This window comes from Musca domestica, unplaced genomic scaffold (genome assembly GCF_030504385.1).
Source record: "Musca domestica strain aabys unplaced genomic scaffold, Musca_domestica.polishedcontigs.V.1.1 5, whole genome shotgun sequence".
Taxonomy (NCBI): domain Eukaryota; kingdom Metazoa; phylum Arthropoda; class Insecta; order Diptera; family Muscidae; genus Musca; species Musca domestica.
In genome coordinates this window covers 12,656,406-12,669,968 of record NW_026712346.1, presented here as the reverse complement: position 1 = coordinate 12,669,968, position 13,563 = coordinate 12,656,406, and the positions used below count along the sequence as shown (strand labels likewise).

At 35.5% G+C, this 13,563-nt stretch overlaps 3 long non-coding RNA genes across 3 annotated transcripts; 2 read left to right on the top strand and 1 right to left on the bottom strand.

Moving 5' to 3' along the window:
- The first annotated feature begins 654 nt into the window (after positions 1–654).
- LOC131804845 (uncharacterized) lies at positions 655–2,130 on the top strand. The gene is made up of 2 exons (XR_009343339.1): positions 655–1,833; positions 1,900–2,130. It is a non-coding gene; the product is annotated as an uncharacterized LOC131804845 (long non-coding RNA).
- On the bottom strand, positions 1,775–12,653 carry LOC131804844 (uncharacterized). Its single transcript, XR_009343338.1, has 7 exons — positions 12,566–12,653; positions 11,533–12,490; positions 11,199–11,465; positions 11,068–11,129; positions 10,735–10,970; positions 2,205–2,285; positions 1,775–2,129 (listed from the first exon to the last, which is right to left on the bottom strand). It is a non-coding gene; the product is annotated as an uncharacterized LOC131804844 (long non-coding RNA).
- Positions 12,054–13,153, top strand: LOC131804846 (uncharacterized). The gene is made up of 2 exons (XR_009343340.1): positions 12,054–12,195; positions 12,262–13,153. It is a non-coding gene; the product is annotated as an uncharacterized LOC131804846 (long non-coding RNA).
- Positions 13,154–13,563: the final 410 nt, after the last annotated feature.

Here is a 13,563-nt window from a genome sequence, read left to right as displayed (position 1 = left end):
ATCTTGACTCTCCCTCCAACCCTAGCCATCTGTTTGGGGTCAGAGGAACTGGCCCACCTATGTAAATTTATATGTAAAAAAATTGAAAAGATATAGTAACACAACAGTTGAGAACGGCTGGGCCAATGTTTGTTTTAGTTATTTGTAATTACAGTGGAAACGTTGTCAAGAAAGAACATTTTGAGAAAAATTGCGGAACTGAAAAAATTGACTGTTTTATTATGATATGGAATTTTGTGTAGAATTGTTTCAGAATGCCTTTTGGAATTGAAAATTCTTATTGGAAAAAACTCGAAAAAATCGAGAAAGTTTGCATATTTTCTATACATGCTGTTATATGGTTGCCATACCCAAATTTTCAATTTTGATAAGATATCGAAATAATCCATCCAATGACAACTCAAAATGCAAAATTCATTCATCATTGGGACTTCAATCAGTGAAATACCGAATATGAAGAGGCACTATAATATGCGGACTATATAAAATAGTGGAGTGAATTGAAAATATAGCAAGAAAAGGATTCATATACTCGGAAAATTCTTCCGAACCCTTAAAAGTAACCTTAAATCATAGGTAAGGTTATGCGGGCACTGTGCGCTATCGTCAGTAATTACACTGCGTCGCAGACAATCTTGGGGTTAGGAAATTTTTCGGTTGGTAAATAAAAATTCCAAAAGAGGGGTTCCCGGATTTTAGCTATTGCCAGGGTCTTTCAATCGATTTTGCCCTTATTTGGCATTACATGTGTGTTAAGGTTACTTTTAAAGGTTCGGAAGAATTTTCCGAGGATATGAATCCCTTTCTTACTTAATTTTAAATTCGCTCCACTATTTTGTATAGCCCGCATATTACAGTGCCTCTTCATATTCGGCATTTCACTGATTGCAGTCTCAATGAATTTTGCATTTTAAGTTCTCATTGGATGGATTTTTTCCATATCTAGTCAATTTCTTGGAGTTTTGGATCTCAGATTCCATGGTACAATAAAAAGGTAAGGTTGAGCTCCCAGCTGATTACAATTTTTTTCTAAGTGTGCCCGACTTCTGCCAATTTTGTGTATGTATTTGTTGCTTTGAAAAATAAAAACAAAATATTTTCAAAATCAATGATTGGAAGAAACTTAAATTGCGGGGCGCGCATTAATAATATTAACGAGATTTACCATGAAATTGAAAGATTGAACACTAAGGATCATATTTTTGATAGAACATCCAGGCATTTCATTCATCTTTCGCGTTATTTGACTCATTTTAAAAATAAACAAAAAATATCAAATAAATTAAAACAACTTGTTGCCTATAATTTTGAATAATTCTGACAGGAAGCGGGCGTAGCCTCAGGGCTGTATTTCTGCAGTTTGTTGCGTTCATCCTCATTGTAAAATTTTTATAATGTGCAATTTAATGCACCGAACGTGCTGAACGCCAGCCAAAAAAGAGAACCGGATACGCAGGGCGGCCGGCTAAATTTTAAAAAGTGATGCCAAGTTTCATGTTGTTTATTGTACAACATGAGAGACGTGTGGCAAAAATACAACACTGGGGATAATAGTGGGTAGGTAGAACACCTGATAAAGGTAAATAATAAATGTCAGGGAAATTGTGGGAAAATCTTGGAAAAGAGGGAAAGTTTGGTTGAGCGTCCTTGGTGGCCGTATATAAAGCACAGAGAGGGCGAAAAGCGCCATTATTTCAAAGTGGTGTGGAACAGAAACAGTTCAGTCAATTTTTAAATGTTTTTTTTTGTGAATAAAAAAAAAGGAAATACTGAATTGGCAGTTACAATTTGTGTGTTTTATTGTTTTATTTGTGTGGCGTATCTAAACAATTTGTAAGTGTTGATTTGTAAGTGGTGTTATGTCGGATGTGTTGTGTTAAGTTTTTGTGTTCTATTTAGGAATAACGCCGCGCATAAATCCACAATTGGACAACGCCATCCGACTTGGACGAAAAAGAAGCGGGCATCCCCAACAATTATTTTTGTATCGCCAGGTGCGGCACAGGGGTTCCAGGCAACGAAAAGGTTCTGGAAACGGCCAAAAGACCTGGGATACTGCCAGTGAATAGCCCTTGGAACAGGCAACATTACCAATCCGGGAAGCTAACCAGTAGATCCCACCTAAAAATCTGTAAAAAGAAGATAAAAAGTTGCCTAAGTATGCCGTTGTGAAGGTAATGTAATTCAAAATTTAAGTTACTTACCAAAGAAAAGAAAGAAAGCCAAATCCCGCCAAAAAAAAAAAAAAGTCATATGAAGTTCCTTTTCCTTTGACGGAAACACCACTGAAATAAAAAAAAATATGAAATTCATCAATTAATCCGAATTTGACTAAAAGAAAAAAAGAAGCTATAAAAAAATATTTGTTTGTTAGTGTGAAGTTTAGTATATAAGTTAAACGTATTGTTTGTAGTTAGATAAATAGTGCTTAAGATACAAATGTGAGGAAAATTAATGCCCATTAAATCTTATTGTTAGTGAGTGTAGGGTTGCCTCAAAATTTTACAGCTAGAAAATTTCGATTTTTCTGTTTGGGACAAGGATTTGAAATGCCCAAAAGATTTGTCTAAGTGAGCTCCTTTAGGCAGAAATTTAAAGTACTTGTATTGGCCAAAATTGGCGCTTCTAGCAGGGTAATAAAAAAGGTAATCTGAGTATTGACTCACAATTTTTGTTTTTCGTTCGGGTATTAATAATCCAGTTTTTTTTTATGTGTTCGTGTTGAAATTAGTTTTAAGAGAACGATAATGATTCTAATAAATAAGCTTAATGTCTAATTGTCTGAAGAAATAATATGTTGTGCTAAATTTTATTTGTGAGAGAGGAGGTTAGGCGTTGTAAGTGAGTGTGTGTGGCTTTTTGGGGCCCTTTTTTAATTTTTTTTGAGTGCATTTGGACTAAAGGGTCAAGGATGGGTGGGCATAGTGGGGGAGCAATAATATCAAGCTCCTGTGTCATAGGTGTATGTTGTGTATGTTTGTTTTCAGATTTTCTGTGTTTGTGTTTATTCCAGTACAATTCTTTAAGTGTTCATTCCCTAGGGTTGATGGTGGCAGGGTTGAGAACCCCCTGGATTAACCGCTCCCTCCTGAGCTAGTGCGGAACCCCACCATAACGCCGAGTAGGCTGAATGCAACAATATGGCGCCCAAGTTCAAAAGAAAACATTAATGTCTTCCAGACATTAGCCAATAATATGTGCAATAAAATCTACGCACTGTGCAATATACCATAGGAGACAATAGATTTAAGCAAAATATCGCATTTTTTACATGCTTGCGAATATTGCAACCACTTTCTAAGTGATTAAAAAGTGTCAATTGTGCAATATTTAGCATAGAAAGTAAAAAATTAGGATATTCTGTTCCACTGATTAGGGTCTAGTGCAATAGCTTTTGTTCGTGAAGTGTAACAAAATTTGTATTGTTTTATGACCTGTGTTTTGACGTGTATGTGTTTAAATTTTTTAGAGTAGCGACAATATTTTAAGGTTAGCATAGGATAATTACAGTATCTGCGAACCGATGGGCCACAGACTGTATTGCACTAATTTTATCCTTTCGTGAGATCTCTTTTCTTTAAATATTGGAGAAAACTGCCACGGTGCTAATTTCTAAATGGAAAGTTCAATGTTTGTAATTGTAAAGTCCAACTAGTCAATACTCTATGACAACCGTAATAGGCCACTATAAAATAAAATCATGTTTTTTTTTTGTTTGAAAAGCATAGACCACACACACACCTTATTACAGCTGAAAATACTCCTAAACTCCTCTCATATTTGTCATTGTCTTTGAAAAATTAAATTTTGTTTGTTTTGTTAACCTATTGATTTTTATTTGTTTTGTTGTTATTTAACCTATTGATTTATAAATGTTTTGTTTTATTAATATTTACTATTTTTATAACTGTGTGTAATACATTAATCCCTTTTATTGTTTTTTTTTAAATTAATTAGTTTGTAGTTCATTCCATATAATCTTTACAGCCAACCACATAAGTATTTCCATCTTTTCATATATAGTAATATCAATGAACGCAGCTACGGTAGGGAAAAATCGCAGGAAAAGAAATAGATCGTTAGTGTTTGACCTTAGCAGAACTTCAATTGCATCACCAAAACCGAAAACTAAGAAAAAAGAAAAAATGCAAAACGCTAATGTCAACCCAACTGTTCGGGATTTATCAGGTTCAATTAATAACCCTAATCCTAGCACTAGTGCTGCAGCTAAAATGCCTTCTAACATGCCTCAACCCACTGTGCCAATGCAACCAAAAGAAGTTGACCAACTTGTCAGAAGTTTGGTGCAAGATAGTTTGAACCATGCCCAGGCAAATCTGCAGGCTCTGGTTGAAAAGAGCGTGAGCAAGGAAATGGAAAAGGTTTACACTGTAGTAGATAAATTAAATGATGCAATCGCAAAATTGTCGATCAGCAATCAAAGTGCACCACCAATTCAGATGCCTCAACCAATTCCTACATTAAATCCTAAACCCCCTTCCTCACCCCCAAATAGCTTAAATAATCCACCTATAAACCGTACCCATACTATTACCCCATCCTTCATGAGTTTTCAAAATTTTCAAGGTATAAGAATTGAGAGATTTGGGATAAATTTCTCTGGCAGACCCAATACTTTGTCAGTAGAAGACTTTATATACCGGCTAGAACATTTTCAAAAGCTTTACAACCTTCCATGGAAAGATATTTTGAATGAGTTCCATGTTTTAGTTTCAGGCCCTGCTAATGAATGGTTCTGGCTAGAACAAATGAATAACAATATTTCTACTTGGCAGTCATTAAAACATGCCTTGTGTGAAAGGTTTAAAACCAGAAGAACATGCTTCGAAGAAATGCGTGATTTGTTAGAGCGAAAGCAAATGCCAGGAGAATCGATAAACTCGTTCTTCCACGACTTAAACGCAATGAGATCTAAGCTAGAAAGACCAGTTTCGGAATACGAAATGATCTCCCTGGCTAAGAAAAATGTGCGAAAGAATATTTCAGGTATTGTTTATTCGATGCAAGTATCCTCGCTTGAGCAATTGAGAATTGAGTGTATTGAGATTGAAAAGACATTCTTTCGACGCGATCCTGCCCCAGTTACTACTCCTACTTACAATAAACCAGCTCGTGTAAATGCGATGCATGAAGAGAATGACAAAGAAATTTTTCAGGTATTCGATGAACCAGATGAAGTAGTAGATGTTTCAGCAGTCAATGTTCAATTAGTCTGTTGGAATTGCCAAACTCCCGGCCACGGATTCAGGGATTGTCTTTCCACTCAAAGAAATCTATTTTGTTTTAAGTGTGGAAAGCAGAGTACCATTACGCCGAAATGTGCAAATTGTCGATTGGGAAACTCGAGGAAGAACCTGGTTACAGCGGGAAACCACCGTTCTGCCGAGCAGCCCGCCGATCAGAATCCACAATCGATTTAGAAAAAAGTAAAACCGATAAACAAATTTACCCTAAAATTCGACATTATTTACCATTGGAGGTCAGGGAACAAAATTATGAGGAAATAAGGTCAAGAATATTCGGAGAAGATCAAAATGAAATGAATAGCAAGCAATTCAAGAAAAAACAGAGAATTTCAAAACTAAGGCAAAAGCAAAAACAATTTAAATTGCTAAAGAAATCTGTGTCTGAATCAATAGTCCGATGCCAATATAAAACAGATTTAAGACCATATGTTACGATAAAAATTGAAGGAAAGGCAGTTAGAGGTTTATTAGACTCTGGCGCTACAGTCAGTCTACTGGGAAGAAATTGTAGAGAAATAGTGGAAGAGATAGGAACTAATGTAAAACTCTATATTTCAAATGTCACCACTGCTTCTGGTCAACGACACCGCATTTTAGGTACAATTGAAGTCGATGTTGAATATCAAAGTCAGTTAGCTAAAATGACATTGTTTCTATGTCCTGACTTAGAACAGGAATTATATTTAGGGATAGATTTTTGGAAGATATTTGGAATTGCACCCGAAATATTTCCCACAGAAGAAATAAATCTGGAACTTCAGCAAAAAATTCATGGGAATTCAGCTAATGATAATGAAAATATGCATGTTCTAACAGAGGAACAACAGCAACAGCTAAATGAAATTGTAAACAAATTTCCGACATTTGAAAAGAATGGATTGGGATGTACCAAGTTGGAGAAACATGCCATTAAATTGATAGAAGGAGCAAATCCTGTCAAGGACAAACATTACCCTCTGTCGCCCGCCGTACAGGAAATAGTCTATAGAGAACTTGATAACATGATCAAACTAAACGTGATTGAAGAAAGCGATTCACCGTGGAGCAACAGGACTACCGTAGTGCGAAAACCAGGAAAGAACAGATTCTGTTTAGATGCGAGAAAACTCAATGCATTAACCATCAAGGATGCATATCCATTGCAGAACATTGATGGGATATTGAGTCGAATAGATCAAACGCATTATATTAGCAGTGTCGACCTGAAGTACGCGTTTTGGCAAATAGAACTTGAAGAAGAAGCCAAACCGTACACAGCCTTCACAGTACCAGGTCGACCGCTATACCAATTCAGAGTAATGCCGTTTGGTCTATGCAATGCGGCGCAACGACTCTGTCGTTTGATGGATCGAGTAATACCTGGTAAACTGAAGTCCAACGTGTTCATATATTTAGATGATTTACTGATTATATCTGATGAATTTGAAACACACTTGAAATTGTTGAGCGAGGTAGCAGATTGTTTAAAGAGGGCCAACTTAACAATTGGTTTCAAAAAGTCCTCGTTTTGTTTCCGTGAATTGAAGTATCTTGGGTTCATAATCGGAAACGGCTGTTTAAAAACCGACCCGGAAAAAGTCAGCGCAATTCTAAAAATACCGATACCAAAGACTCCAAGAGAAGTAAGAAGCTTTTTAGGAACGGCCGGATGGTACCGTCGTTTCATACAAGATTTCGCTTCCATATCCGCTGCCCTAACTGATACATTAAAAAAGGGGCAGAAATTTACGATGACACCTCAAGCATGTGAATCATTCCGAACACTGAAGAAAGCTCTCACCTCGGCACCAGTGCTTCGACATCCCGATTTTCAGCGAGAATTTTTCATACAGTGTGACGCATCTGAGTACGGAATTGGAGCCGTTCTTTTCCAAAGAGATGATAATGGTTGGGAATATCCAATTGCTTTCTACTCCCAAAAACTAAATTCAAGTCAGAGGAATTATTCGGTAACTGAGAAGGAATGTTTGGCGGCGGTTCTTGCCGTAAAGAGATTTCGACCATACGTGGAATGCATGAAATTCACCATGATCACAGATCACGCAAGTCTCAAGTGGCTTATGTCACTGAAAGATTTAAATGGGAGACTTGCTAGATGGTCTCTGCAGCTTCAAGCTTTTGATTTTTCAATTGAATACCGAAAAGGATCTGAGAATGTTGTGGCTGATACCTTATCCCGTCTGCCAATTGAATCGGAGATAGCAGTAGAAGAAATCACTAACGATGATATTTTGGATTTCGAAACCACCGCGTTTGATAGCGAGGAGTACCTGAAGTTGCGAAAAACAATAATAGAGAATCAAGAAAGACTACCCGATTTAAAAGTCGACAACGACAAAATTTACATAAGAGTGAATAATTTTGATGAAACGACGATGGAATTTGAATGGAAATTGTGGATACCGGAAGAAATTACCTATACGATGATTGAGAAGGCCCACAATTATAATCAGTCTGTCCACGATGGCATAAATAAAACTATGAAACGTTTAAAAACGTATTATTATTGGCCAAAAATGGCATGCCAAGTAAAAAATTACGTGTCCAATTGCCAAGTCTGCAAAGAAACCAAATCGTCAAATTCTATTATGCGACCTACCATAGGAAACGAGGTTATCACAGAAAGGCCATTCCAAAAACTTTATGTAGATTTCCTCGGAAAGTATCCCAGATCTAAAAATGGAAACGCCTACATTTTTATTGTCATGGACCATTTCACTAAATTCATCTTTTTACATGCGATGAGAGAAGCTACCGCTAAAAATGTTGTGGAATTTCTGGAGGACAAAGTATTTCGTGTATTTGGGGTCCCAGAAACAATCCATAGTGACAATGGAAAACAATTTGTCTCAAATATGTTTCAAGAAATGGTTAAGAACTACAAAATAAACCATTTAACGACAGCGTACTACTCTCCACAATCAAATGCGGCAGAGAGAGTGAACCAGTCTGTACTGGCGGCGATAAGGACTTATGTCGAGAAAGATCACCGAGATTGGGACTTATACCTATCTGAAATCGAGCAAGCTCTCCGAACGTCGGTACACTCCGCCACAGGTGTTAACCCATTCTTTGCATTGTTCGGATACAATATGTTTACCAACGGAAATGATTATAGATTAGCCAAGAAACTCAAATCATTCACTGACCACCAAATTATACAATTTAATAGAAAGGATAGATTAGAATTAATGAGAGAAAACATCAAGAAAAACATGCATCAAGCTTATGAGGCCAGTGCCAAAAGGTACAATAGTAGATCACGAAATGTAACTTTTCGTCCAGGCCAGGAAGTCTTTCGTAGGAATCACGTTCTCTCAGATTTCAAGAATAATATAAATGCGAAATTTTGCAAGAAGTTTTTGAAGTGCAGAATTGTGAGACCTATTGGAAACAATATGTATGAGCTGGAGACTCTGCAAGGGAAACCCCTTGGAAACTTCCATGTCAAGGATATAAAAGCTTAAAATGATGTGAGATATAATTACTGTGATATAATTACTTAAGTGCAATATAATTTATAAAATGTATGTCGTGTATGTCTATTTTATAAATTATAATGTGTCGTTGTTTTATACATAGAATTTGTTTTATAAATTTAAGGTTTGTATTATCAAATAGGATGTGGATGTTTTGAGGGTCTTGTGCAATAGATATGCGATTAGAAAGGAAATACGCAATAATAAAAATCTGTGATATAGAATTTACTAGTGCAATATAGGATAATTAAATTAGTTCGTTATTGTCCTAAATTATTTATTTGTATTGCTCAGAATTTTTTTTCTCAGTCGTTATTGTCAACTTTTTTTTTTTAAATTGTATGTCTAAAGCAAAGATAACAGCTAAAGAGCCCGGCTGAATGAGACTTCAGGGTGTGGGAGTTCCCCACGTTGTGGAAAACATAAGTAGAAAGACCAATATTCCATTTAATTCCTTTCAAAATACAATAGCCACCATCTCTGATTGTCTCAAACAACCAAAGTCCGTTTATATTCATGAAAAGTTCCGTAGATTTTTTTTCTAACAACCATTTCCGGTATTAAAGTATTCAATTGTTACCTGGCAACCGATATTTCTCACATTACAATCGTGGAAATTTAGTTGATTTTTGTTAAATTATTTTAAAAGCATAACAGATTTTTCAACTAAGATTAAAAGAGTAATATAATGTGGCAATGTGAATAAGGGAAGAATAAAATCATATCCCCTTTGTATTGCTGTTGATTTTCATTTGTTTTGATTAAATATCTTTTTCCAATATTATCCTTTTTTTTCGGGGAATGCAAAAATATAGTCGATATCATTTGGTTTTTGTTACATATGGCCTTATGATAGTTTGTATTTCATCTCAATTAAAAACCATAGAAGATTTTTTTTATTCTATTCATTTGTAGGTATTCTGTTTTTCCTGTATTTTCAGAAAATTTCCCGAAAGTTGTGTCAATTTTTGTTTTTTTTTTTTATATGTACTCATCTTTTCAGTGTTTGTCTATCAATGAATATCTAATGTTACAACATTTTATCAGCTTACCACTTGCTCTTTGGCAATTTAGCAAAACAAAATTAGATACTTTTCAGCTCAGTTTTGAAGATTCACGAAAAGTTTTTTTGCTCACACAATACTCTGCATTGTCCCATTAAGAATTCAACATTTTATAGTAAAAAGGCATTTGAATTGTTACAAAAGCCTGAGGTAGTAATTTTAGTACTCCAAAAAGAAACACAATTTGTTCACTTTGGCATAATTTTTCTATCAGAACCTTAAATATCGAATTTTCGGCTTTAAGAAAGACTAATTATAATAATTTTTTTCGTCATTTCCATCAAAATGTCTTTAATTTTTTTATCTTCATCCAATACCATAATACTTTTCGTACACTTTTCTAAAAACACTTCTTTTTCATAATCCAGCCACCAACAGATACCCCCAATACATAATTTCCAAATCCCAGATTCAGTCGTTCGTACTAAACCAACATTTTCAAATTCTACACAGTTTGTACACGTATAACACATTTCCATAAAACCATCTTCATACCATGGGAAAAGAATATAGGTACACGCTTGGGAACATTGATATGTCCAAATTTTTATAATGTTTTATGAAAGATAAGTGGATTTTTAAATGTTTTTTATACGACGCAATTTAGAGTTTGTTATAATATGCATTCTTTCACAAAAAATTCTTACAAATTTTATGATTTTTCATTCAACATTTTCAATTCCAATATCGGGGTGACAGTTCATTGTCCCATTGTCGATGCGACTACCTGTATTTTTCTACCAGGCTTCATACATTGGAATAGTTCCCAACGGTAATCCCAACTGTAATCTTTAGTCGCTTCGTCTTGGCGTTGACTCATTTCACTATGTCAATACGCTTTAGTGGGCTTTGCTTGGTTCATTACCAAACGAACACTTTCGGTTTTTATAAAATAATCCACTACAAAAATTATTTTTTACTCACCTGAATTATGTTCTTGAAATACGCCAATCAGCAGTTTACTCCTTATGCAGCGATTTAAAGCCGTTTGGATATCCTATTTTTGTTGGTTGACAATCTGTCTATCCGCACATCAGTTCTTTGTTTAAATTTAATTTTATAATTTTTTTTCATAACACACAAATAAGTTTCAGGCAGATGCACTGTCAATTTTAAATATCACTTGCACTTTATTTTTATACACAACCATGGTCGTTTACCTGAAAAGGAAAAAAGAAAAACATTAGTAAATATGGGAAAAGAAAATGACAACAAAACTATTGTTTTGCAGATGCATAAATACAAAAAAATGACTACCTGCACAATATAGAGACCTGGTTATAAATTGTTTGATGAGTGCGTGCAACTTCGCCAAATTTCTAAAAACAAAAAAAAAAATACAAGGAGTTAGAATGTACAAATACCTTATTTCTTTAAAAATTTACTACCTGTTTTTGGTTTGTCCGATTCCGATGAATGAGCTGCAACAATACACGGCAAAGTCGCGTAGGGATTTATAAATCGACAAACGGCATGAATGGGCGATGTAGTTGAATGAACGGCGTTGCGCACCCTTCATGTGCGTTTACACGACTGCAACTACTTCGTGCATGTGTGTGTGCATGGAATTTTTTTCAATGGATGCAGCGTGCCTGCACACACACATACTTACACATGAGACTCCCAAGAATGAACATGGCATTTTTTTGATTTGTCTGCAATAAAAGAATATAAATTGATTATATTTCTGGGGGGGAATTTATTATAAAAGGGAATTCTTACCTTTGTCCGAAGGAATAAAATGAAACACAAGAAATTTGGTTTGGTCGCGTAGTCATTCCACGCGAAATGGTGGCGAAAAAAAGGACAAACTTACTTAAATCCACAATTTTATATTCCGTTTACGACTGGATGTAAGGATTCACGCACATCACCACTTTTCTTTTTAATTTTTTTCTAAAGTGGTGAAGTTTTGTTGCGTTCATCCTCATTGTAAAATTTTTATAATGTGCAATTTAATGCACCGAACGTGCTGAACGCCAGCCAAAAAAGAGAACCGGATACGCAGGGCGGCCGGCTAAATTTTAAAAAGTGATGCCAAGTTTCATGTTGTTTATTGTACAACATGAGAGACGTGTGGCAAAAATACAACACTGGGGATAATAGTGGGTAGGTAGAACACCTGATAAAGGTAAATAATAAATGTCAGGGAAATTGTGGGAAAATCTTGGAAAAGAGGGAAAGTTTGGTTGAGCGTCCTTGGTGGCCGTATATAAAGCACAGAGAGGGCGAAAAGCGCCATTATTTCAAAGTGGTGTGGAACAGAAACAGTTCAGTCAATTTTTAAATGTTTTTTTTTGTGAATAAAAAAAAAGGAAATACTGAATTGGCAGTTACAATTTGTGTGTTTTATTGTTTTATTTGTGTGGCGTATCTAAACAATTTGTAAGTGTTGATTTGTAAGTGGTGTTATGTCGGATGTGTTGTGTTAAGTTTTTGTGTTCTATTTAGGAATAACGCCGCGCATAAATCCACAATTGGACAACGCCATCCGACTTGGACGAAAAAGAAGCGGGCATCCCCAACAATTATTTTTGTATCGCCAGGTGCGGCACAGGGGTTCCAGGCAACGAAAAGGTTCTGGAAACGGCCAAAGACCTGGGATACTGCCAGTGAATAGCCCTTGGAACAGGCAACATTACCAATCCGGGAAGCTAACCAGTAGATCCCACCTAAAAATCTGTAAAAAGAAGATAAAAAGTTGCCTAAGTATGCCGTTGTGAAGGTAATGTAATTCAAAATTTAAGTTACTTACCAAAGAAAAGAAAGAAAGCCAAATCCCGCTAAAAAAAAAAAAAGTCATATGAAGTTCCTTTTCCTTTGACGGAAACACCACTGAAATAAAAAAAAATATGAAATTCATCAATTAATCCGAATTTGACTAAAAGAAAAAAAGAAGCTATAAAAAAATATTTGTTTGTTAGTGTGAAGTTTAGTATATAAGTTAAACGTATTGTTTGTAGTTAGATAAATAGTGCTTAAGATACAAATGTGAGGAAAATTAATGCCCATTAAATCTTATTGTTAGTGAGTGTAGGGTTGCCTCAAAATTTTACAGCTAGAAAATTTCGATTTTTCTGTTTGGGACAAGGATTTGAAATGCCCAAAAGATTTGTCTAAGTGAGCTCCTTTAGGCAGAAATTTAAAGTACTTGTATTGGCCAAAATTGGCGCTTCTAGCAGGGTAATAAAAAAGGTAATCTGAGTATTGACTCACAATTTTTGTTTTTCGTTCGGGTATTAATAATCCAGTTTTTTTTTATGTGTTCGTGTTGAAATTAGTTTTAAGAGAACGATAATGATTCTAATAAATAAGCTTAATGTCTAATTGTCTGAAGAAATAATATGTTGTGCTAAATTTTATTTGTGAGAGAGGAGGTTAGGCGTTGTAAGTGAGTGTGTGTGGCTTTTTGGGGCCCTTTTTTAATTTTTTTTGAGTGCATTTGGACTAAAGGGTCAAGGATGGGTGGGCATAGTGGGGGAGCAATAATATCAAGCTCCTGTGTCATAGGTGTATGTTGTGTATGTTTGTTTTCAGATTTTCTGTGTTTGTGTTTATTCCAGTACAATTCTTTAAGTGTTCATTCCCTAGGGTTGATGGTGGCAGGGTTGAGAACCCCCTGGATTAACCGCTCCCTCCTGAGCTAGTGCGGAACCCCACCATAACGCCGAGTAGGCTGAATGCAACAAGTTTTACGAAGCTTTTCTACCTCCTTATTGTACCATGCTCAGATTCGATAGTAATTTCCAAATT